This window comes from Ambystoma mexicanum, chromosome 8 (genome assembly GCF_040938575.1).
Source record: "Ambystoma mexicanum isolate Mex_15411 chromosome 8, UKY_AmexF1_1, whole genome shotgun sequence".
In the NCBI taxonomy this organism is placed as follows: Eukaryota; Metazoa; Chordata; class Amphibia; order Caudata; family Ambystomatidae; genus Ambystoma; species Ambystoma mexicanum.
Window position 1 is genome coordinate 517,325,337 of NC_090929.1, and position 26,598 is coordinate 517,351,934.

At 45.0% G+C, this 26,598-nt stretch overlaps 1 protein-coding gene and 1 long non-coding RNA gene across 3 annotated transcripts in view; one reads left to right on the top strand and one right to left on the bottom strand.

Moving 5' to 3' along the window:
* LOC138473624 (uncharacterized) overlaps positions 1-26,267 on the bottom strand; it is a 46,221-nt gene extending 19,954 nt beyond the window's left edge. Inside the window, exons 1-2 of the long non-coding RNA XR_011268820.1 lie at positions 25,990-26,267; positions 3,561-3,668 (exon numbers count right to left, since the gene is read on the bottom strand). This is a non-coding gene — a long non-coding RNA (uncharacterized lncRNA). The remainder of the gene's footprint in view (positions 1-3,560; positions 3,669-25,989) is intronic.
* The window catches only part of PLCH2 (phospholipase C eta 2), a 2,067,875-nt gene that overhangs the window by 765,981 nt on the left and 1,275,296 nt on the right, over positions 1-26,598 (top strand). The window lies entirely within an intron of this gene.

Below are 26,598 nucleotides of genomic sequence, written 5' to 3' on the forward strand. Positions count from 1 at the left end.
AGGCTCTTTTCTGTACTTGTTTGGCTTTTTTTCCACTTACTGACCCACCCTTGTCTATGTTAATCCTTGTGCCCATTCCCACCCACACCACCCAAACGACACCCTCCTGGGATCTCTTTGAGATAGCTCTATCATGAAGTAACAACACACTATGGGTATTTATGGGGCTGCCATTGTTATTTCTAAGCAGTCTGCTGAGAGGTAATGGCATCCCATCAGCTTTAAATCCTCTCCCGATGTGATAAAAATGTCTTAGCCAAGTGTCCCTTCAGCCATTTCATTTTTAAGCAATATATGTATCCTCCCATCTGTTGCTGGTGTTGAAGGTCTGATAAAACAAGCAATGCCAAATCAAACCGTAAAAACTCTTCTATAGGCGTTAGACAGGCCAGCATGTGTGGCTTTGCTAGTGCTTGCTTAAGCGGTAAGCCGGATGGGGGCCAACCATGCCATGCTGTTGAGTGCGAGCATAAACACTCAACAGCATGCCATTTTGGGCACCCATCCGACCTACCATTCAAACAAGCACAAGCAAAGCCAACAATTTGGGCCTCAGGTTTTACATAATTCCTGCCACCAGGGAACATAATAAACTGAATGCCAAATTCGCCAAGTTCACCTTAAACCAGTATCGCCCTTTCACCTGATGTTGGTTAGGTGCCAAGTAGCAGCCACAGCTAAGAACCGCAAAGTCCACACATGCGATTGGCCAGATCCAGTCACTGGCACCTCCTTTGTGTTGTCAGGAGAAGGCCGTACTCTGGAACTTAAAGAGCACACATGTCTTTGTTCTCGCCCGTCCCCGGTCCCCTAGACAAGACACCTTCTTGGAAGATGAATTCCGCGCTTCGCTGATTTGAAAGATTGAAGACATTATGGCGAGTGAAACATTGGCAGCTGTCTCGCCATTCTACGGGCTGACCCCTGCCCCCTTCTAACATTTCAATTTTTTCCCTGATGTCCCCTTTGGCGGTGCTCACCGTAATGCACTAAAACAACAAAGGAAGGGGGCGAGGAAACGTACGTGGAGAGAATCGAGCCTTTTTGCCTCATGCAATTTATCATTGTGCGGGGCTGGCGCCAGAGGCAGGAAAATCAATTCATATCACATTTTTTGATTTTGCAAACTAATAGATATCCCCCAGCCCCCCAGCGGCCATTCGATTGGCCAATGGGTTAGAGCGGGACTGCTGAAGCGATAAGGAATTGAGAAGATGGATCAGATGAAGAAAGTTTAAATGCTTGTCAATTTTGTTGCCAAGAAGATCCTTGACTCAGACCCTAACCAAGATGATCCCTACTAAGCACGTCCGCATACTTCCATAAAAAACCTAAGACAGACCACTGCCACGCCTTTCTACGAATACTTTTAACTAAGACAACAATCCATTGAGGAACAGCACAAGCACTTTTTCTAAAGGGAGCCTGCTCTACAGCTTCCCTGCTGGTGCTGTAGAATAAAGTTCTGTGATTGTGATCTGAAATCCCTTTCCATAGACTCCATACTATCCTTCAATTCGTGCCGGTCGAAAGGGCTCTCCTCTAACTTGTGATATGACCTATTAATATGTTTTTAGCAGGTAACATGATTTTGTGTGAACCTCACTGTTCCTTAAGAACATTTTCCCAAGTGCCCAATTGTCTGCTCATTACGGACGTCTTCTATACTGTTAATGAATTTGATGGCCGATCTTCGCTCCTTGCCCAATTCATTTTGATAAATTTTAATATTTGTGTCCCTACAACAAAGTGGGCTGGGAATATTTCCTGAGCTGCAACAGGAATGCACCATTTACAATAAACACTAAAACATGTCACAGCTCCGCAGTAAGCGATATAAATGGAGGGCTTCCCTGCATGTAGCAAGACCTCTCTCTGAGCATATGCTACATACAAAAGCAGGGATACAAAACATCACAGCTACAACATTTGTTTGTACAGCAAGAAACAAAAGGCAGCTCAACAAGTAGATCCTTATCCAAGAAGCAAGATAGCTTTTTCTCTTTAGTCTCTATTCACAGTGGATAGCGTGTACCCAGGACCAAAACAAAAGATATGGCTTAAATTGTTTGTGAAAAGAATTCTCATATCTTACTTTCCCCCTGCCACAAGGGTATTACCCGAATTGACTGATCACAACCGACCTTTTGACCTAATTGACCGAATTACAGTGGTCCTAATTGACCTTCTGTACAATTAACCTTTGAATTATTATATATATATATATATATATATATATATATATATATATATATATATATATATATAGTGGGTTGGTTTTGGTTTATAATGATATAAGAGGATGGGGTGGGAAGTTGCGGGGGGGGGTTCTTCCCCCTGCATATATGTCCTAAATGACCTTTTAAATTCAGTCAATTGTCAATTCGGTCAATTGTGAAAAGGTCAATTGTGAAAGGGTCAATTCGTATACAACCACCACTCGAACCCAATGTATCAACCAAATTTACTCTGCGATGATCTGTTATGGAGGTATTAAGCTGTTTGCTCTACCCCAACCCTGATCTCCAGAAAAAAAAAACCTTTGCCATTGCAGTTCTACTATATTCTCGCCCATAAATTACATGTTAGTCCTCTTCTTTCTACTCAATCATATCTCCTTCTAATCTTTGCCTTGCTCATCACACGACGTTCAAAAGGGTCTTGTTTTATTTCTTCATCTGAACATGCTTCTGCTTATCTCACAGGCCTCTTATAGTGCTCCAAGACCCTTAGGGTCAGATTCCCACATAAATAAATGCAACAGCACTTGGAATTATGGCTTTTGACTTCATGCATAGCATTTGTATATAAAACATGAAGTGTGTCAGAAATATTATAATACAGTTCTGTTCTATGAGTGCTCCACCAACCACTGATGTAATTAAAAGAGGTATATTCCCAAATGAGAGTGTCAACTGGAACATGCACTATCCCAAATGCAGGGATCAACTTCACTGTGACTAATTACCGGAACCAAAGGTAGGACCTTGGATAGCGTGATTGACTCCATTGGTGAGAACATTAAGAGTTGAAGTTCTTGAATGTCTGGTGATTGGTAGAGTACAAAAGTGTATTAGCATAATTGACCTAAAAACAATTAACCTAAAACATTTGATCGAATTTTGTGGACCTTTTTTGCAGTCAAAATGTATTAAATATATGTATATGAGGTGGGTAAGGGTATAGATTATGTTGAAGGGAAGTTGGAGCGGATGCGGGGGTCTCCCCCTCATTTTAGACCAAAGAAAAGGTTAAATACATTTGATCAAATGTGATTATGTCAAATGTTTTAGGTCAAATAGACCCAAAAAGACCCAAACCTATACAAGCTTTATAACTTGATAATACCTTGATTGGCTCCATTGGAAAGGATGTTGAGAGCTTGATTTAATCCACAGGTAAAGATCTCGAGAGATGAAGATCTTGGATACGTGATGACTGCCAAGGTATACAAGCTTTATAAAACAACTTGATTAACTCCATTGGCGATGTCTTTGTGAGATGAGGTTTTTTGATGTTTGATGATTGGTACAGTATAAAATCTTTATAACATAACATACCTTTATCGACTCCATTAGTGAGGCGCTGAGATATGAAGATCCTGGTGAATTTGATTGACTCCATTGGTGAGGACACATAAGTGAAGATCCTGGATAGCTTGATGAAATCTAGAGGTGAAAACATTGAGAGATGAAGAGGTTGGATACATGATGACTGCCAAAGTATAAAAGCTTCATAGCATAACAAAACTTGATTAACTCCAATGGTGAGGATATTGAGAGGTGAAGGTATTTGATAAAAGGCGATTGATACAGTATAGAAGCTTTATAACTTGACACACCATAACTTGTTCGATTATTTTGTTGAGGGCATAGAGAGGTGATGATTTTGGATAATCAGCGATTGGTGTAGTGTAAAAGCGTTTTTAGTTGACATACAAAAAATTGATTAACTCCATTGCTGCGGGCATTTAGAGGTGAAGATATTGGATAATCCGTGATTGGTATTGTATTAAAGCTGTATAACTTGACATACCGTAACTTGATTAACTCCGTTCTTGAGGGCATTGAGAGGTGACGATATTGGATAATGAGTGATTGGTGTAAAATAAAAGCTTTATAAACGGATATAATAACTTGATTAACACCATTGCCGAGGACATTCATAGATGAAATAACCGAATATGGGGCATTCTGGTAAGTTGGGTGTTTTGAAAATGGAAAGAATACAAAGGCTTTTTAAGACCTTAAACACGTTTTTTGAAATAATCAATACGAATGCCACCATGAAAACAAAAAGGGTTTTTCCTTCTTTTTTTGTCTGCATGCTCAACACATTTCTTTATACATACTTTTTTTGTTTAGCACTGCAACACATCTGCACTTATATTACTCAAAGCAGTTACCTTCTTGCATCAGGAACATGAAGTATGTCTATTTATTATAGATCTTTGATGATTATAATATTAAAACATTATAAACATTGCCAGCACACTTTGGTACTGCAGGAAGGACCACGCAACCTCCTCTTCTGGAATGCAAAATCTGAGTGCACTCTTGAAACACTGACCTATTCTTTGCGGGGCAGGTGGGCCTTTATTTGCATGACCTTGCTGCCCATCAAAACGAGGGAGTCGTCCGTCCACCCTTGCATGTCCATAGTTCAGTGAAATCAAGACAGAACAGGCCTGCATTGTAGGAGTGCATGTAGGAGACAGTTCCAGAAGTCTCTGGGTGGTTGGCCTATGGAACGGCCGTGACATCTGACAGTGAGACGTGCTGTGGTGGCTTGGCCCATGCTGCATGTCGATGGACCAAGCGTTTGAGGATGGAGTCTGAGAGAGATTGTGCACAGTTTCCACAATTGTTGGGAATGATTAGTCACTGTAAGAGATGCCAAGGGGAAGTGGGCATGGTTCCCACAGTGATACATGACAGCGAAGCATGCTGAGGTGGCTTGACCCATACTGCATGCCGGTGGACCAAGCACTTGAGGATGGAGTCTGAGAACGATTGTACACAGTTTTCACCATAGTGGGGAGTGCTTATAGACACTCCTCTAAAGGCCAAGAGGCAACAGGTTTGTGCCCACAGTGATACATGACAGTGAGAATGTCTGCTGTAGCATGAGTCATACTGCATGTCGCTGGGCCAAGCCCTTGTGGATGGGGTCTGAGAGATATGATATGACATGATTAGTTATCTATAACGCACTTAATACCCAGAGGTGTCTAAGCACGGGACCGGGGATCGAACCTGTGTTGCTCCGTGTGGTCTTGCTTCCAAGGCAACCATGTTGCCCCTGAGCTATCCTCCTGAGACAGAGTGGTTTTACAGTTTCCACAAGCTTTGGGAATGATTATACACTCTAAGAGATGCCAAGGAGAAGTGGGGATGGGTCACTGTGATATATAATAGTGAGGCATGCTGCAGTGGCTTGAGTCATACTGCATGCCGCTGGGCCAAGTCCTTGTATATGGAGTCAGAGGGGTTTTACACCATTTCCACAATGGTGGGGAGCGCTTATAGACACTACAGCAGAGGCTAAGAGGCAGCGGGGGTGGTTCCCACAGTGATACATGACAGTGAGAATGTCTGCTGTAGCATGAGTCATACTGCATGTCTGCTGTAGCATGAGTCATACTGCAGGTCGCTGGGCCAAGTCCTTGTGGATGGAGTCCGAGAGATATGATATGATATGATGGGTTATTTATAACGTGCTTAATACCAGAGGTTTCTAAGCGCAGACCTGGGGATCAAACCTGTGTTGCTCTGTGCCGTCTTGCTTCCAAGGCGAGCACGTTGCCCATGAGCTATCCTCCTCAGACAGAGGGGTTTTACACAGTTTCCACAATTGTTGGGAATGATTAGACACTCTAAGAGATGCCAAGGGGAAGTGGGGATGGGTCACTGTGATATATAATAGTGAGGCATGCTGCAATGGCTTGAGTCATACTGCATGCCGCTGGGCCAAGTCCTTGTATATGGAGTCTGAGAGGGGTTTTACACCATTTCGACAATGGTGGGGAGCGCTTATAGACACTACTGCAGAGGCTAAGAGGCAGCGGGGGTGGTTCCCACAGTGATACATGACAGTGAGACATGCTGCAGTGCCTTGAGCCATACTGCAAGCAGGCGGGCCAAGCACTTGTGGATGGAGTCTGAGAGGGGTTTTGCACAGTTTCCACAGTTGTGGGGGAATGATTAGACACTTCAAGAGATGCCAAGGGAAAGTGGGGATAGTTCACTCTGATAGATGAAAGTGAGGCATGCTGCGGCGGCTTGAGTCCTACTGCATATCGGTGGACCAAGCACTTGTGGATGGAGTCTCAGAGGGGTTTTGCACAGTTTCCACAGTTGTGGGGGAATGATTAGACACTTCAAGAGATGCCAAGGGAAAGTGGGGATAGTTCACTCTGATAGATGAAAGTGAGGCATGCTGCGGCGGCTTGAGTCCTACTGCATATCGGTGGACCAAGCACTTGTGGATGGAGTCTCAGAGGGGTTTTGCACAGTTTCCACAGTTGTGGGGGAATGATTAGACACTTCAAGAGATGCCAAGGGAAAGTGGGGATAGTTCACTCTGATAGATGAAAGTGAGGCATGCTGCGGCGGCTTGAGTCCTACTGCATATCGGTGGACCAAGCACTTGTGGATGGAGTCTCAGAGGGGTTTTGCACAGTTTCCACAGTTGTGGGGGAATGATTAGACACTTCAAGAGATGCCAAGGGAAAGTGGGGATAGTTCACTCTGATAGATGAAAGTGAGGCATGCTGCGGCGGCTTGAGTCATACTGCATATCGGTGGACCAAGCACTTGTGGATGGAGTTTGAGAGGGGTTTTACAACGCTTCTACAATGGTGGTGAACAATGAGACACTCCAAGAGCTGCCAAGGGAAAGTGGGGATGGTTCACTATGATACATGACAGTGAGACATGCTCCGGTGGCATCAGTCATACTGCGTATCGGTGGACCAAGCGCTTGTGAATGGAGTCTGAGAGGGATTGAACACAGTTTTCACCATGGGATGGGGCAATTAGATACTCCCACAGATGCCAAGTGGGAGCTGAGGGGATTGTTCCCTCTGTGAAGTCACTGGCGTAAAGAACTGTCTACAGCTAGGTGCACCATGCATAATATGATCCAGGGTGTGCAACGTTTAGCCCACTTTCCTAAATGGGCATAACTTGGGGTTTTGCAGAGTTTCCATTCCCCAATTCCAGACTGGATAAACCATTACAAAGGTGTGCCGGAGAACTCGAAAGCAGTAGGTGGTGACCAGTTACTAGTTAGATATGAGACTGATGTGGATTGAGAATGGGGGCCCAAGTCCTTTGATAAAGGCGAAGACCTTGGAGAAGACGAGGCTGCCCACAAGACGGGTGCGGCTGGCGACTGTCACTGTGTGAAGAGTCTGTTGGCTGCAGATGGTGAAGCGAAAATTCTAAGTGTGAAAATCAGTTTGCGATTAAGCAGATTTAAGAGCAATATTGTGTTGAAGACCCCAGCCTTAACCCTAAACCTGATGACTTATCGAAGAGTTACACCACTTAGAAACCATGAATCAGAATGTGTGCCCCACTGTTAGCCATAAGGTAACATCAGAAACTCAAGGGTTCATATTCAACTACAGACTTACCAATCTTGTTTATGAAATATTAAGCAGTAGCAAAGCCAACCATTTTGGCTTCTCCAAATGCAGATATATTCTACCTTTTTATATATTTTTTAGAAGATGCTAGCTGCGGTACATGGCGTTGCCCGTTTCCTGATCGAGTGGTGCCTCATGTGCCCTGTATGATGTTGCTCTTGTCCTCTTGTTGGCAAGTCTTGCTTCAGTTTGCTGTGGCGTCTAATTTGTCCTGGAGAAAGTTGCTCTTGTCCTCTGGTTGGCAAGTCGTGCTGCTGTTTGTTGTTGTGTTTCAGAAGCTCTTGATATTGATTTTTCGCTTTGCATCAGATGGAGCTTTTCCAAGTGATGTTCGTTTTTTGTGCAGCATGTTTCAGTCACTCAATGGCTTCCGCACATTTGAGAAAATGTCCAAGAAAGATTGATTGTGCTCTCTTCTCGTGAATGAACTTTAGTAAACTGAACCAAGTATTCTTCTTTCTGTAAACATGCAACAGCGCCTCGATGCCTTGGGCTGTAGCGCACTTTACAAATTCAAATAAATAAATAAATAAACTGTAACCTTGCCATTTCCCATATTTGGAGTGGCTTGATAAAAAAGAATTTTACATTTTTTTTATTCCCTTTAAAAATGCTTTAATAAACACTTTCGAAATGTATACAGTAGTAATACATTTCAAAGGAATAACCAACATATCGAACATTTTGTTTCAGAAACTTTAATAAATTTTGCCTCCTTCTAGTACCTGTAGAGCATCAGTAAATGAGGGTCTAGAACCTGTAGAACATCAGTAAATGAGGGTGTCTACCGAGTGATGTTTTTGCATCCAAACATAGACTACAATCTTGGCCCAGACATAAGAAGAATCCATGCACAATTTGGTAGATGTGGGTTCAACGGTGTGGATCTGTATAGCCGGACTAACATACGAACATACACACACATTCAGATATATATATATATATATATATATATATATATATATATATATATATATATATATATATATATTGAGAGAGAGATTTTTCGATGTTCTACCATTCATTGAAAATACACGAATAATGTTAGTATTAATCTTTACCTTTTTTTACTACAAAAACTAAACATAATATGTGTTGTTACTATTATTTACCTTCTCCATTCAAAACAGAAGTAATGAGACAAGCGAAGCATTTTAATCCGGATCTCAGTGCTGGCACATTTTATTGAATAGAATTTAAGTGGCTGATGGCGCACTTGGTTAAGAATTTTGATATTAGCAAGAGCTGCTTAATAGCAGCAATTACAACATTACCTTTCAGACAGCTGTTTTTGCAGGCAGACATGGCTGTTTTAAATCACCCAAATTTGACAAACAATTATCTTACTGGACATTAAGTGTAAGGCAGCTGACTTTCATGCAGGAATAACTGATTTTGAATCATCTTAATGTGACATAGAATTAGATAATAGAAGATAGTACAGAGAATGTTCCACTGCCACATATGAATCCCACCAGAAAAAAGTGCAAATCCACATATATTTTACATACCAATATTATGTTATCATGGTGATGCTTAAGACCACCACGACCACGACGGGCCAAAACTAAAAAAAGAGATGAGAGAGATGTGGAACTGAGACTTTTCCAAAATGGCTCCTCTTCCTGCAATTTGATTGTGATTCGTGAAATCACGAAGGTCCTCAAACCAGTCAGTTTCTCTGAGTTGGAGTCCTGAACGCCAGTGAGGGCCAACCATCCTTCTCTCTGTCCACGGAAACTCGGATAACACTCCCCATTCAATTGAGTTTGTCTCTTTCTCTCCTGTTTGAACTCAATTACTGCCGTTGTCTCTGGCTGTCTGCTGCTCCCCCCGCCCCACTGCAGAGGTGCCAGGTACACCTTTAATAATGTTTGCCTCTTCACAGGTCTGAACAGAAGTCCTCCATCCATCTCTCTCAGAACCAAAGGACAGCCTGCATCCCAGCTTTATCAAACTCCTCCCTTTTAACTCAGGATGAGAGATCGTACCTCAGCAATCCTCATTCAAAACTCAAAAAGTTGCAGAAAACAGCCGCCTGCTGCTTAAATCACGCCGCCGGCGCATTTGATCGCAACAGGAGTTCCCCCCGAGGTATTTCACAGGCAAACTCTCATTTGTGAAGGTGAAGCTGACTGTGTTCTCAGCCCAGGCTTCTGAAAGCAGTTTGCCTCGCGCCAGTAAACATGATTTACTTACAGACCTCATAGATATCGAGCAGCGTAACCACCCGTCCTTGCACCCCCAGGCGGCGCAGAAGCCGCGACGGCGGTACAATGCACCTTGCTGCACCATTGTTAAGACGCGGCCATTCTAGCAGCGTTAACCCTTTCAGTTCCCTGCCGTTTGGCCACTGGAGTGCTGGAGTCTTTTTCGTATTCATTATAGCATGTCTCTTCTGTATTGGAGTTTATATCGACACGCTGTGTTATATTTGGGTTGGCAAATGCAGAGAGGACTTGACCCACTTCCCACCTCCTATGCATGCCTGCATTTACAAACAACAGAGAAAGGGATTTGGCACAGTGTAAAAGCATATTGACATAACACCGCACAAGTGCAAAACAAGATTGTTTTTTAAATAATGTGTCTTGCTTTTGGCCCTGGTGCAAGTAATGCGAAACTAAACCAGTATCATTTTGTCCCAGTTCTCCTTGCAGCACCCAGGGGTGTTGCTAGGTTTGTAAAAGATCTGGGACTGCGCTAATGTCAGGACTGTCGGGACTCAGTGCTAGCTAGCCTTTTGGATGTTGCCCCTGAGCTTCTATCCAGGGCTACAAGCAAAAGACCCACATCTATACCCTCCCCTTTACCCAGGGACGTCATTTCACCAAAATGCCAGGGGTAGAGGAAGTGACATCACACGATCCTTGACCCCTGATGACATCACAGGAGATGATGTCATTTGACCCCGCCCCAGAGTGATATAGCGGGAAGCGATGGAACACAACCTTTCACCCTTTGCAAAGCAGGAAGTGGCATCACAGAGCATTGTACACTACAAAAAATATGGTTACGATATAACTATAATGTGATGTACATTTCATACAAGAATGGATCCCCATATGTATCGTTAAGATCAGTGTATATAGGCCCATATTACTAAATTACTGCGAATGCAAGCAGACGTCCATGACAAAATGATAATGATGTGTTATTATATAGCACTTGCGCTTAAGCGCTTTATATAGAAAAAATGTACACCCAATATTACCCAACCTGTGTTGGTACTCATTTATCGACCTCAGAAGGATGAAAGACTGAGTTGAGGCATTTAAGAACAGACTAAATCAGTGACTCGCCCCCCGAAGTGTGCCTGAAATAAACCTTTGATGAGTCTAGCAATTATTGTATAGAATTCCAGAAAGACACATTATTTGGTATTCCTATTCTTTCTTACTTAGGTTCAGTGCTGAAAGTGTTAGACTTGTGGCACTCCTGTTCTTATTTTTCATTTTTTTTTTTAAAGGGGCCTGAACAAGAAAGCCAGCCACTCCAGAAGTAAAAAGCCACATGGTGCTGGCCACAGCCCAGGAACTTGCATTATGGAAAGAAAAAAAAACCCCTTTTTTTTTTTCATTTTTCTTTTAAGACAGAGGTCGCAGTTGCGACCTCTGGTGACCCCTAAATGACGTCCCTGCCTCTACCCCCTGAACTCCCAGCAACACCTCTGGCAGCACCCTAAAAGTGTCTTATAACTTCACAGGACAACTGGAAGATGGCGCATTTCCAGTTCTGAAACATCATTCTCTTGGCCACCATAGAGGCCCTAAAGAGCCAGTTCATCTGCGAGTAGGACAGGTCCTCCAGATTGGTATCCACTCCCAGAATTAAAGTCGCAAGTCATATTCCATATCCACACCAAGAACCATGTTCAGAATGCTTGAGATCTCATTCCAGATATCACTCCATATCTCCAACACATTGGGCCTCATTACGAGTTTGGAGGTAGCCATGGTGCTATTAGCGCCATGGCTGCCTCCAAACTCGGGTCCGGGTTCCCTGAATGGGGACTTACCGGGTCATTCCAACCTTGGAGGACCTTGTAAGTCCCCATTCAGGGAAGCCATCCCCCCTTCCCATTGAGCCCCAGTAGGGCTCAATGGGAATGGGGAGGGAGCTATTAGCTCCCTGGTCCTTTAGCGGCTCCCTACCAGCCGCCCTTAGTGGGACCCGCTAAAGGACCTCGGAATGCGGCGGTAAGGGGATAACGGCACCGGCATCCTTACCGGCGCCGTTAACCCCTTACCGCTGCACTCGGAATGAGGCCCATTGCCACAAATTCACATCATACATGCTAGACTTTCCCCTGCACGATCACAGAATACCTCATGTCTTAGTATGTCTCACAATTCCCCATCCTGATGAAGGCTGAGGAAGTCACATCAGTTCAATTCTGCTGCAAGGCCGAAACACAGACGTGTCGACAATTCCATTACCACAGAGTGCTCATGTGGTAACACTGTTGACCAAACCGATTAATTTGGTGTTTGTAAAAATATTGCACTCCAGAAAAGGTTAAGGGGCTTTGTAGCCTTGATTCCATCCTTTTTGAATGTTTTAGACTTTTTTCGGTATTGTTGGCTGCTTTTCAATGTAGGGAATGTATGATTTCAATTTACCTGTGTCACTTTTTTGATTTAATATGTTTCATTTGTTGTTGGTCAAAACAATAATTATAATAAAATAGTGGGTCATCACATATCCTGACTCGCCCTGATCAGTTTATAGATGTATGTTTCCACCTGTCGAGATCAGGGAATAGTCAGGTGCCCCTTTACGTTTTAGATGTAAGAGTGTATCATACATGAGAACATTGGTGTAACACAATACTAGCTTTTTAGATATATTGAAGAACATTCTAGTCCACTTGAGAAAAATAAGGGACAGCTATGAAGCCTTGAAGAAGGATAATGAGATTTATCCGAAATGTGTCGGGAGAATGGAGATTCAATTGTTTTGTGCTCATTTTTCACTGAACATATTAAACTGTTATATGTGTAAAATCTTTTGAGGTGCATAATTGATATGAAATTACGAATGTACAGAATTTTGGTATTACCCAAATTGTTCGAACACAATTGTTCGAATCCCCGAATTGACCGAATTTCAAGGGTCCGAATTGACCTTTGCACAATTGACCATATATATATAATGGGTTTGGGCGGGGGCTTGCGGGGGTTTTGCATTGGGTGGGGGGTTGCGGGGGATGTCCCCCCCACATATAATTAACAACTGACCTTCAAAATTTGGTCAGTTGTGCAAAGGTCAATTGTAATTCGAACAATTGTAGTTCAAACAATTTGTATACAACCCTGAATTTTATGGCTTGGCACCTTCAGAAATGTATCAAGCATTTCACATTTACATTTGTATTAAGGGACAATTACTCATTTTGGTCATGAAATGTGCTTGATTGAACTTACATGGAACACAATAATTGAATTTGAAGGACACAGCCCTGTAGGAGTGTATTTGGGTTTCCTGTAGGCAACAACAGGCTGTTTGGCCCTAGAGTGTCCATTGTGTTTCCTTCAGGCCGCAAAACTATACCCAGTGGCACCTGAAGAGTTCATACATTTTTTAAAACATAGTTTCTGTCATTAATACAATCTTATTCATGGAATACTGTTGGGTCACCTCTTTTCGTCACATCTGTGATTGTATCACCCACCATCCAGGTCAGGGTGGAAATTGGTAGGGTGTTGCATTGAAGTTCCTGGCGATGAAGCAAACAGCTCGAGTAGCGCTCTCATAAGCTGTTATCACTGAGGCATCGTTATGGAAGACCGGTCGATTGTGGGGGGCGTCGCCTGCGCACAGTGCCCTGCGTTCGTCGGGTGCAATCCTGCATGAATGGCAGTTTCTGCTTCACTAAATCCCCCATTAACACTGTGCCGACTTCATCATGTCTTGGTTTTCTGGATAGTAAAAGCAATTTCATCACTATCTGATCAGGTGACAGTGCCTTGGCTTGTCTTACTTTCACTGTCAGCCCCAGTTAATGGTCGCTGCTGATGCTGCTGGGTGAGGAACCCCATCTCATGACTGCGACTGGCCCCCATAAGAAGCCATTAGCAACTGTTTCTCTTTCTGAATGCTGAATCCTCTACCGCAGTGCAATAGCAGCGCATAATGGAATCCCTAATCAACTGCTAGGATGCCACCACGGAGGGCTACGGCATTTCCATTGCTAGATAGTTTCCTTTTTGGGTTACTCTTGATCACGTGGAACCTGGTGTTTTTGATTCTATTTCATGTTGTTCCTTCCTGCCTCCCCTCCTCGCTCTAAACAGATCTACGTTATAATATCGAAAAAACACCAACTTTTCTTTAATCAAATTTCAATTGTTGTTCTTTTTTTCCCCAATTGTTTTCGAAATGTAATGTGGTGGGAGACCCCTGCACACCCTTCCACCCCACCATTCCTCCATCCACCTTAATTTATTCCCTAATCCAACTCCCTATCTATTTTCTTTTGGAAAAATTTTACAAAATATTAAAACATTCCATAAAATAAAATAGGTATTTTCTGCTACATTATTTTCCAATTCGTTTTCTTCAGGCGATACCATCCCAGTACAAAGTGACTTTGCACTGCTGAAAAATGGCTTTGCACTGCCGACACAAACCCTGATTCATGGAACCGTGCAAAGTGTATTTTTGCTCTGCAAAGACCGGGCAAACTCATTTTGAAATGCAAAAATGACTATGTGCTGACTTTGCCAGGACGTTGCACCGCAAAAAATACACTTTGCACGGTTCCATGAATCAGGGTTTGTGTCGGCAATGCAAAGCCATTTTTCAGCAGCGCAAATTCACTTTATACCAGGCAAATATTCCATGAATCGGGCCCTAAATGATTAACACCTTTTTTTTTTACAATTCCTTACACAGCTGGGGGACAGCGAAAGTCCTTTAAAAGAAGTGGGCGCATGCCATCCACCTGTGTGGTCCCTCGACTTGAACCCTGCTGCTGGTGCATATCTCTGCCCTCTTCTTCGTACAGGAGCCTGAACGTTAAATACAGAAGGTGAAATGTTTAAGACAGAAGAGTGCTCTGCAGAATGGGGTGGGAAACATCAGCTCTGTGCACCCACTGCTGAGCAAATACTATATGAATGCGGAACGGCGCAGAAGAACGGACGCAAGCTATTCAGCTACAATCATCGGAGATATGCCTAACCAGAGACGACTATCTATTACACACTGTGAAATAATCAAGAGGCCCCCAGCCCATACATAAAAACGTCTCAAGGCATATCACCAATTCAGCCTTGATAAAGGCCTGTCTGAGGGTCGAAACACGTGTCGGCACCATCTCCTAAACAAAGGAAACCTCAATAAATCACCAATTAAATACTAAAGAGAATTGTGTGGACCATACTTATTACACTTAATGAAGTAAAGGGAATAAAACATATATGACGAAATACACCAGCGCCAATTGAGTAGAAACACCAACCAAATCAACTCGCAGGATATGCGCTTCTGTCTCCCCCAACCCAGCACATTAAGGTTTCATGCGCCACCCGGTCTATTCCTAAATCCATGTTCGAAGCCCGTGCAGGTTCGGACACCAAAAGCATAATTAATTGATAAGCGCTCGGAGACATAGGCAGTTGAGTCCCCAGAAAGATGAAGTGGCGCAATAGAGGAATGCAAGGCCCTGATCACAGGAACTGGGAGGTTTTTTAAATAATCTTGCTTTATTTTTGGTTTGGCAGCTCAGGGGTTTTGTCATTTGACAGATTGCAAGGTTCTTAAAACCCTTCTGCGTGCGTCTATGATTTATTAAACTGAGATAACAGAGGATGGGTGCAGCGCCGGAGTCCATGGCGCGCGGCCACATTCGAAAGGCCCTGTGTGTGGCTTTAATTTTGCCACCACCTCCTTGAGGCCCCTCTTCCTATTTCATTTTTGTTTTTTAAATCTTTGTTATGCGCTGGCCCTACCCAGGGTGTCTCGGAGTGCAAGGTTCCTAATTTCAGAAGGTGGCGGGTGAAACAGAATTAGGATGGGAAGGTGCTGGTTAGGGAGGTGGCGGGGCTGCATTAGGTGTAGGGAAAGAGGTACACTTTCTCGGAAAGTGGTAAGGGAGGGTGCGGATGTGGTGTGACAGGGTGTTCCAGGCTGTGGACACCCATTGGCTGAATGGTTGTGTTTGTCTGCATGTTAAGTTTGCAGAGTGAGATGTGCATCAGATTGTGACTAGCTTGTCTGGTGTTTGTGTTGGTGATGAGTTTCAGTTTGTTGTGAAGGCAGGGTTGGGGGTGGAGACACTAAGGAATGCGGAGATAAAGCAACTTGCAGAAGATCTAACAATTGGCTGAGGGTGGGCTTATTTTGGGGATTTCGAAAGAGTTACCATAAACAGAAAGTAATATTCCAATGTACAGCGGGAAATATTAGAAAATAAGGACGAGGGAAGCACATTTACAAGGATGGAGGGCTGTGGAAAAGGGGAATACTGGCCCGGGGGGGAATTCAATAGCCAGGGCCAAAATGTGTGCTAAAGCCAGTGTTTAACACACATCACAGGTGCATGGGAGTACAACATGGCTTTGCTACAGCTGTTCTAAGCCCACTACTTGCATGGGATCTGGAAGAATGCTGACCGACACATTAGCTGGAATGCTGGGAAATGTAGTTCTGCACAGAGCCCTAAGGAATAGTTTTGGTGTGATTTATTGGCAAAAACAGGAATTCGGAGCATGGCTGGATGTGAGATTTTGTGGATTCTCTAGACCAGGTAAGTGCCTGGGAAAAGATGTGGTGACCTAATACTAGATTATGTACATTGCAGCATAGAGGAAATTGGTGATGTGAATGCACCTTACTTCCCACGTTTGCTTTAACTGTGCATGTAACTATACATCTAAAAGTTCTCACTATTAATAAAGGGTTATTAATTACAGGTAATCGCAAAGTAGAGTAGTGTCCTGTTTTAAAAAAAGGGGCCGGGGCTGAGTTCAGAGTCACTGCTTTTGCATGTTTCGATCAGAATGGAAATGTGTACAGGCCCTTCTTCAGGCAATCGCCTTTTTAGATGCAGACGCGGCAAATAAGAGCTTATCACCATGTCGATGTAAAGCGTGGTCTCCTAAAACTCAAGGCAATGCTCAGCACAACAGCTGACACATTTTGATCCTGTACCCCATCAAGTCTGGTACACAATATGACTCATCGGGAGTCCTTGTCTCGGGAGGATAGCTCAGGGGCAACGTGCTCGCCTTGGAAGCAAGCCGACACGGAGCAACACAGTTTCAATCCCCGGGTCCGCGTTTGGAAACCTCTGGGTATTAAGCGCGTTATAAATAACCTATCATATCACAAACCCTTTCTCTGGTGTCTTAGCACACTGAAATGGGGAGGATCCAAGCGGAACATGTCTTCTGCATGCATGTTCGTACTTACGCCGTGATCATCTCCAGATGTGCAATTCGTGATCTTTCAAGCTGGTGATAAACCGGCTGAGAACACAATCCCTCGTTCAACATGAGGCTTCTGTATGTGAAAATAACGACAGCATTTTCCCACCGAAATCCAATTCCCCTAATGAGAACACAGTGTGTTGCTGGTAACGACCTCTTTGTTTGTGTTCAGAGGCATGGAAGACAGTGCTGGGAAATTAACTCGGGTGTCCTTGTGGAGTGTTTCTCTCTTTGGCTTGATGAGGGGTGGGGAGGACGAGCTGCTTTGTTGTGCAATAACATGTTGTTATTTTCTTTTTTAAAGAAATACAAACCATAAAATAAAGATGTCCAGAAAAGCTTGAAACCGATGAGTCAATGATCCTTGGCAGGTTGTTTTCACTAAGGGAAAACATGCCAGGAAAATGTGGACATTTTTTACTCACTGTGTAACGAGTGAATCAGGCCAAGATTGGATGTGGCCTACCCGGATTTCATGGAAATGTCTGATGCTTTTCTACCCATAAGAGAGATAAGAAAGGTAGGCTCCCTACATTTGTTTTCCAGTGATGATCTAGTGACTAAGTGATGGAGGACTAGGGGGACAAAGGTTACTGATGCAGGGAGACCACTCCAAGGAGGAGGGTGACCAAAGGACTGCTAGGAGAATCATTAGCACACGGGGGGCAGGGCACAACCAATCAGGTGGCTGGGAACACAGTCTTTACTACATGGGAAAGCCAAGCTGGCCAGTAGCACCTCTCCTCCAGGTCACCATTTTCTCTTGCTACAGTCCACACTTACCCTTTGCGGTTTCGTCCCTTGCCCAAACCGTGTCATCACTCCATCAACATAGAAAAGGGACTCATTTTCTATATGCATAGTGGCCATCTCTGTAGTTTTATGTCGTGTTTTTTTCAAGGAAACTGATGCATGCAAGCTGCATGAAGCAGAATTCTTTTAAAAAAATGCTTTTAACACGCATGCGTACATGCCCAGGATGCAACTAGCTATATGTTCTGAGGAGGAGGGCTTTTCCGGCCAGTAATGGCCTAGGGCCCGCATTAAAGGTCTTGCTTCACTCGGGCCTCTAACTTGGAAAATAAGACCATTGCCGGCCAGTAAAGCCACCCCTGCCTCAATACATATTGCTGAAGGAATGCATACACAATTCATCCACATGCCAAGTCATTCATCTGTGGCAAAACATCTCGGGTCCTAGTGCCTGATGCGGGGAGCCTTTAGGTGGGCATTGGCCGAGAGGTTAATATGACAAATCAGTGTCGATTATGCAATTGATTTAGTTCATAGAGTACTTTTTACCCAGCAGAACAGGTTACTTTGGTGAGGGCTCACCTGGTATACCGTGCCCAGTTCTGGAGTATCGTGTCCTGTTTTGGCAGTCGGGCAAAGAGCATTGTGCCCAGGACTAAAGGCCTGCCATCAGGTATCCTGTCTGGTGTGAGAGGACAGAAAAGGTGTATTGTGCCTGGTTGTGGAGAGCCCATCGCAAGAGGAATACAGATTGCCTATAAAGAGTTGACAAGACATCATGTCAGTGGTGTATAATGATGGAATGACTTGTAGTCTGGAGGAAGGAAAAAGGACCATGTCCTCTATTTACGTAACTCACGACTATACATACACTATGGGGAGTATATTCTAGCAGATCTGGGGCTGTTGGACAGGGTGTTGTGAAATCGGTTGTGGGTGGGGAGGTGTTGGAGAGGAGTAAGCTATATGCTGCTTATCACCTTTCAGCAGGAGTTTTGGCGTGTTCATAACACTCACCTACAGCATGTCAGGGGTGTAAAGCCACCCTGTGCCATCCCTGTTCTTCTAAAACCATTAAGGACCAGATTGATACCCTCGCTCCGGCCCTTGCCGATTTCTGTAACCATTCTTTTGCCTCTGTATCTTTCTCTACCCCTCTGAAGCACTCCCTTGTATATCCTCTCCTCTAGAAACCCACAGCGGATCCCTCCTGTCCAGCTAACTATTGCCCAATTTCCATTACTCCCTTTTTGGGGAAGCTTCTGGAAAAGCTTGCCATCTCTCAGCTTAACCTTCATTCTGACTCTGTTGGCTCTCTCCATGACCACCAATCTTGATTCAGAGCTGGCAGAACCACAGAAACTGCTCACCTGAACATCCGTGAAGACCTGCTCTCAAACCTTGGCTCTAACATTCCCTCCATCCGCATACTTCTTGAGCTCTCCTCTGCTTTGACAAGGTCAACCATACCATCATGCTTTATCGTCTCTGTGACAACCTGGGTATCACCGATCAGGTTCTGGCCTGGCTGACCTCTTTCCATTTGGATTGACCCTCCCAGGTATAACTTGGGTCTTTCCTATCCTCTATCTCCCTCTCTACCTGTGGTGTTCCCCAGGGGTCTAACCTCTCGCCCTGGCTCTTCAATAAATATCTGGCAACTCTCGCCTGCTGCATTTCCATTTTCTGCTCAAACTTCCAGTGCTATGCTGATGACTCCCAACTCATTTTCAGGCTTCCCTCAGACGCCTCCTCTCCTTCCCTCATCTCAGATTGCCTAATCGCCATTCAAAATTGGTGTGCCGCCAACGATCTTCGGCTAAATGCCAGCAAGACTGAGATCCTCCTCATCGGTACACCTTCACCACCTTTTCCCCTCGCCGCCCTCTGGCTGCCCTCCTTCTATCCCTACCTGCGAAGCCAAGAACCTTGGGGTCATCTTTGACTGCACACGTTCCTTCTCCGCACACATCTCCAACATCTCTAAAAAGTCACACTTCTTACTGCACCTCCTAAGAGGGAGTCTGCCTTTCCTCTCCTTCCCTCAGAAGCACACTGTCTCTCAAGCTCTGGTTCTATCTAGGTTGGACTGCTGTAACAGCCTCTTTCTAAATCTACTGCCTCCACTCTTCGCCCTTTACAACTAATCCAGAACAGGACTGCAAGACTTGTCCTTGGCCTCAAGCCCTAGGATCGTATCTCTCCATCTCTGAAATCCCTTTATTGGCTCCCAGTGGATGCAAGAATTTAATTTAAAACTCTCTGCATTGTCCACAAGGCTTTCTGGTGCCTGGGTCCAAAGTACCTTCAACTATCCTCCCTTCTTAAGCCCTTCCCTCCTCTACTTCTAAAACCCTCAGGGTTAGTCATTTTTCAAAGAAACAAGCTGGGGGCAGATCTCTGTCTTCGGCTGGTGCCTCCCTTTGGAACAGCTTCCCAGCCACCTTGTAAAAACTTGAGGAGAACCATCTCTGGTTCCAGAAGCACCTCTAGACCTTCCTCTTCATTTCTACCTTTGCCCCTCCTCTCCTGTGCTGATCTGTTTTTCTCTCTTGGCACCATGCACCTGGCCACCCTCTGTCCTTCGGGGCCAGGTACCTGCTCGCTCTGCCTCCCTCCTGCCTCCCTCCTGCACTGCCTCCGGGCCCCCCCTTGCACTGGGATCTGTATCTGTACCCATACAGTCCCCCACTCTTTGTCTGCACTTATCAGATATACCCCATCTGACCAATCATGCACTCGCCACTTGCTGGCTGCACTACCTCTTTTTCATTGCCTTTATTATTTATTTATTGCACGTACTATTTATTCTGTTCTCCCCTTTCTTCTGCACTTTCCACTTCTCCACCTTCCACACACTTTCCCCCCTTCTTCCCTCTTCCATGAACTTGCACGTTCTTAATGTCACTGGGCCTAGTAAGATCATTGTTTTTGTTCTCCTTTGTTCCTCTCCCCTTTGCTTGGACGTCCTCTGAAACACTTGTGTTTGAGCATGAAATACACAAAATATCATATATCATATCCTGCCCTGTTTTTAGTTAGTGTTTGGATTTATGCTATTATACGTTCACGATACATGTCCCAGGAAGCAATAAGAAAGCGGTGTTAGAATGGCGATAATCACTGGACATGGCCTGGGTGAGATCTAGGGATCCATCTCTGCTGAATTCCCAACATCCAGAGTCCATGCATGGATTGGACATTTTTGGTCTGCCTTATGCTGTATTTCCTCCCGCACCCCAGATTTTCTTCAGGCAAAAGAGTTCCTTCAGGACTTTGGGTTCCTGTGTGAGCAGCTGTAAGGAATTTGACCATTCGCACGGTGGGTGTGCCTTAACCAGGGCTTTTTTGAAATTGTATATGAAATTGAAAGATGGTAGATCAACCTCTGGAAATTGTGTGTGGCTAATACACCCACATTTTCCTATGCTCACTGCACGACATACACAGAGACCTATGTACTCTGGGTGGACACAGCCTACAGGCGCAGTCCTTCCTGTCATGTTTATTTGAGATCTGACAGGTGGAGTACACTATGCATCCTAGAAGGAGAAGAGCCAAAATCTTGCTCCTGCCGTGGCCAGCCTAATTAACTATAAAAGGCTCCATGGATCCATCCTGTCCATTTGTTCACCATCTGCAGATGATGGCAGCAATTAACATAATTAACATACTAATTTAGTATACTTCAAACAGGCCCACATGGGTCCTAGCTGCAGAGGTTAACAAACAAGGTCAGCCCTGTGCCTGGCAGGACTTTATGGGCTGAGAATCAATATACACAAGGGGGGTGTCTTGCCTTCCAAAGTATAATCACAATCATTTCTTGCAGAAAATTATTCAAACCTTTGTAAAAATAACAGTAGATCAAAAACCAAGTTTGTGTCACTGAGTGAAATCCATTAATACACATGGACTAGTTACATCTGCATATTTTATTTGGCTGTAGATGTAAGTTGAAGTTTTTAACATAACATGTAATAGACACAAATTAAGTAATGTAAACATTCCAATACCTACATCTGATTGAACTTTCTACTGTTTCATAAACACAATCAATTGTGTAAGATTATTAAGAATCTACTAGGTACATTCAGCAAAGTATATATAGACATTACATCAAATATATTATGTGCATCATTCCAAACGTAATGAGCTAGTGACATGAGTTAAAGATGCATATACTCCATGCTAGTTCACATTAGAACCCTGGTCTACTCATAACACAGTATCGCACAAGTCAAAGAAAGGGGGGAAAGGAGTCTAGTGTGAGAACCCTCTAGGGGTAAGATGGAGACCTGTGGGCAAGGTCTATCAAAGCCTGGCAAAGGGGTGACCAAAGGACTGATTGACATCTAGATTTTAGTTTAGAAGTTCATGTGGTCCATACTCAGGGCAACCCCTGCGGGGGAAGCGGTGACCACGGATGTTTCGGCTCAGCTGGATGAGCGCCTTCTTCTAGGGCCAAGTATTAATAGGTCTCCCTGGAGGTTGAACATATAAGTGCAAGGTGTTAGGCATGTAACTAGGGAGTGCATTCATAGATACAATACAAAGGTTAAAAAAACATATATTTAGATTAAAATAGCGAAATGCAGCTAGCCCTCATCTCTTGGACTGACCTTTAAATGAGCTGTAAACAATGGTGGAGTGGAGAACATGTGAAGAATGTTCATGTGTCAGGGCGGAAGCATCCTCTCGCTTGCAGGCTCAAGCAGTCGAGTAGGGCCTGATGAAAAGTGCAACATTCACTTTGGTGGATATGCAAACAATGGTGTCTGTACAGGGCGACTAACCCTGATCATTATCTGGGAATCAGGAGTGATTGTTCATGACTCCATATGCAGGTTCTGTATAAATCCAAGTGCTGACATGGAAAGCTGTAGTCCTGTGGAAAGAAAGCAAAGGACACAACCTAATTGAAGGGTGTCTGGGGAACCAGTAGTAATCTGCAGGCCTCGTCGGGGCCTGTGAGCATGGCAATCTAATCGTTACCTTGCGCGTCTTTAAAGACACACCTTTTCAGTTAATTTCTCCGGACATTTAGGATATACCTATTCTCAGCAAGGGCATATTAGTACTGCCCATTCTTTGTCTTGTTTTTATGTTGGTTACTTTTCTGTCTGTGTCAGCGCCGGCTTTCGATGCTATAAAAATTTAAAAAAAAAGAAAAACTGTGGGCCATTTGTCTTTAAAGAGGGCTGATCCCCTCTTTTGGGAAGATCATCTGAAGACTTTGCAAGGAAAAACAAGAAGAAGAACTCATTTGGACCCTGGCTGAAGGTACAGTCTACCTTACAGCTTCCGCAAGTGAAAGAAGGCCAGGATTTACAAAGAGGGAAGCAAGATCCCTCCCCTAAACATCTCCCAGTGAACAGCAGGGGGGGGGGGGGTATAATGAATCCAGAGGACCCTCCAGCAGCTCCAGAACCAGTACCCAGCCAGCACACATTGTGCCCTGCTAGGCTCTGCAGCAAGCTTCCTAGGTGGGAAGTGCCAGAGAGCCTCTGAACCAAACCAAGGACAAGGCAGTTGCCTGGAACACTATCCTGAACTTTGGGCTGTCTTCCTTAAAGGATGACATAAGCCCAGTGAAGAAGCTAGTAGGAGTGCATCAACAAGCATCTCCCAGCATCTGCCTTAAAGGACATTTTTGAGCCAGTTGTCATGCGGCAGTCGGTCACGCCGTCCGACATGCCTTAACCACTGATAGAGACCCCCCCGACCAGTAGGGAGACAATGATTCCGGACTCTGAGCCACTGTGTAGGCCGGCCTGCAGCTGTCTGTCCAGCCTTGAGCGTCGAACTGCCTGCCGACTGATACCCGCAGCTGTCTCCCATCTTGAACTCCGTCGCAGAAGCTGCAAAGCTCCCTGAAACCGACTCTACCCCGTCAAGCACCAAGAACTTCTACAAGCACAAGGCTCATTATGGTTCTGTCCCCCTGGTCCTTCTCTGAAGGCCCCTAGTGACATGTTATGACCCATTGCTCCTTTTGTGCTGAAACAAAGTATCCTTGAACTGTTATGATTAATTACGTTATGGACTAACCTCATGTCAGTATCTAGAATGTATCCCTTTTCCTTCTTGAAACTGGCTGTCCTCTGCATTCCTTAACAGGGCAGGTAGTATTTTGTAGGGTGCTAGAACTGTTTGATGAATAATAATAAAGTAGATAGGTTTATACAACCTTTTATCATTGGGTAATAATTGAATTTCCGCTGTGTTGCAACTAACCAACGATCCACGACCTTGCGGACATAAACCTGTTGTTCCATCCACATTACCAAAATTGGGCAAGGAGGTTTATAATTTGCTTATGTTTCCAATCGGTATCCCTTCTGGTGTACTAGAGGTGTGGGGATGATTGATGGTTTAGAAACCGATATTCATCCCTGGAACACTGGTGCCCAGAAGTTGATTCATAACAGCATCACATGGTACCCCAAAAAACCTGGCAACAAGTTAGACATACTTCAATATCTGCACCTCCCTTGGTCACAGGTTTCCCTTCTTATCTCCATCTCCCACTGCCCTCTGTTCACCACAGTCTTTCTCGTCTCTCCTCACACTGTCTCTCTATTTATCCGTCTGTCCATCCTCGCCTTCTTACACTGCCATCCACTGATCGCAGCTTGTCTCCTCTCTCCTCACACTGTCCATCCTCGCCTTCCTATAATGCCACCCATTGATCACAGTCTGTCACCTCTCTCCTCACACTCTCTCACCATGTATCGGTCTATCTATCCCCACCTTCTTAGACTGTCATCCACTGATCACAGTCTGTCTCCTCTCTCCTCACACTGCTCCTCCATGTATCAGTCTGACTATTCTTGCCTTCTTAAATTGCCATCCATTCCATCCATTAAACACAGTCTATCTACTCTCACCTCACACTGTCCCACCATTTATCAGTCTGTCTATTCTTACCTTCTTACACTGCCATCCATTGATCACTGTATGTCTCCTCTCCCCTCACACTGTCCATCCTCACCTTATTACACTGCCATCCATTGATCAAAGTCTGTCTCATCTACCCTCGCACTGCCCATCCTCGCCTTCCTACACTGCCATCCATTAATCACAGTTTGTCTCTCTTTGCCTTCTCACACTGACCCCATTTGTATCCGTCTGCCTCTCCTCTTCTTCTCACACTGTGTCTCCCATCATTAAAGCCTGTAGCTCCTATCCTTCTATTCATCACAGTCTGTCACTTCTCTCCTTCTCACACCCTCCCTCCATGCATCAGTTTGTCTCCCCCCACCTTTCGTTCTCATACTGACCTCCACTTATCACAGACTGTCTCTCCTCTCCTTCTCATACTGTTGAACCATTCTCAAGTCAGTTTCCGTCTCACAATAACCCCATTCATTGGTCTGTCTCGCGTTTCTCTTTCACACTGTCCCTCCATTCATCACACCATGTCTCACTGCTCCCTATCATCACACTTCCCCCATGGATAACAGTCCGTCTCTCCCCTCACAATGCTCCCATTCATTAATACCTCACCTATCCCTTCCACACTGACCCCCATTCATCATACCATGGGTGTCCTATCCTTTTCACTCAGCCCTCCATTTATCACAGGCTGTCTCGCCCCCTTCGCTCGCCGTTCCTCCATTCATCACACCATGCCACCCCTCACCTTTGCACACTGCCCCTCCATTCATCACACTGTGCCATCACTCTCCTTATCCCTCTGCCCTCCATTCATCACACTGTGCCTCAACTCTCCTTATCACTCTTCCCTCCGTTCATCACACGGTGCCATGTCTCACAATATCACACTGTCCCTCCATTCATCACACCATGCCACGGCCACACCTCACCTTATCACTCTGCCCTCCATTCATCACACCGTGCCATCACTCTCCTTATCACGCTGCCCTCCATTCATCACAGCCTACCCCCCTTCTAGCTATGTCTTTCTATTCATCACTAATTATTACTCCTCCTTCCTTCGCTGGTGAAGTCCTCCGCCCATCCCCCACCAGCCCCTCTTCCGCTATTCATCGCATGCTTGCTGCCTCTCCTTTCCAGCTGATCTTGCCCGCTACCACCCCCCTCCCTCCCCTCACCTCCCCTCCATCCAGGTTTCCGTGTGCCTACCGCCCCCAGCCACCCCCCTGGCTCGGTTACTCCGCTTCTGACCTGGTTTATTCACCCATCACAACTCTGCTTCCGGGTTCCCGCGTGCTCGCCTCCCTTTCGCACCCAGTGCCGTCACCTGTGGCAGTGCTGCTGTCTCGCCTCTCTTTCACGTCCGGCCCTTCCGTTTATCGCAGACTCCCCTCTCCATCTCACCCTGGTACCCGGCCACTCCCCCCCTTCTTTTCCCCTTCCGTTGCGGGGGACTGTCCCTTTAAGACAGTCCTCCCGAGAGAGCGTCCATGTGCCGATTCCCACTCCGTTCTCGACGTGGGTCTTAAGAAACTTTTGATGTGCCGGTGATGCGGTGGTGTGAAATAACTCCTGCTAAACAAAGCACGCTGCTGCGAGTTTACCTGCACCCACACATTAAAACATGCGCCCGTTTGCTTCATTTAAGGAAAGTGATAGGGGAACCCAGGCTGCCGAGGCCCTGGACTCGGGGCCAGGCCTACGCAGACGGAGAGCTGTGCGGAGCGCAGCTGCGTGCTGACGCATCTCGGGCGAGCCCGCTGCTATTTGTGTGTTGCTGCTCGCCGTCGCCGGTAGGTATTTTTTGCTCTCAATTGAATAAAGCCTATTATTACTTTAACGAGTGGCTGATTGAGTTAG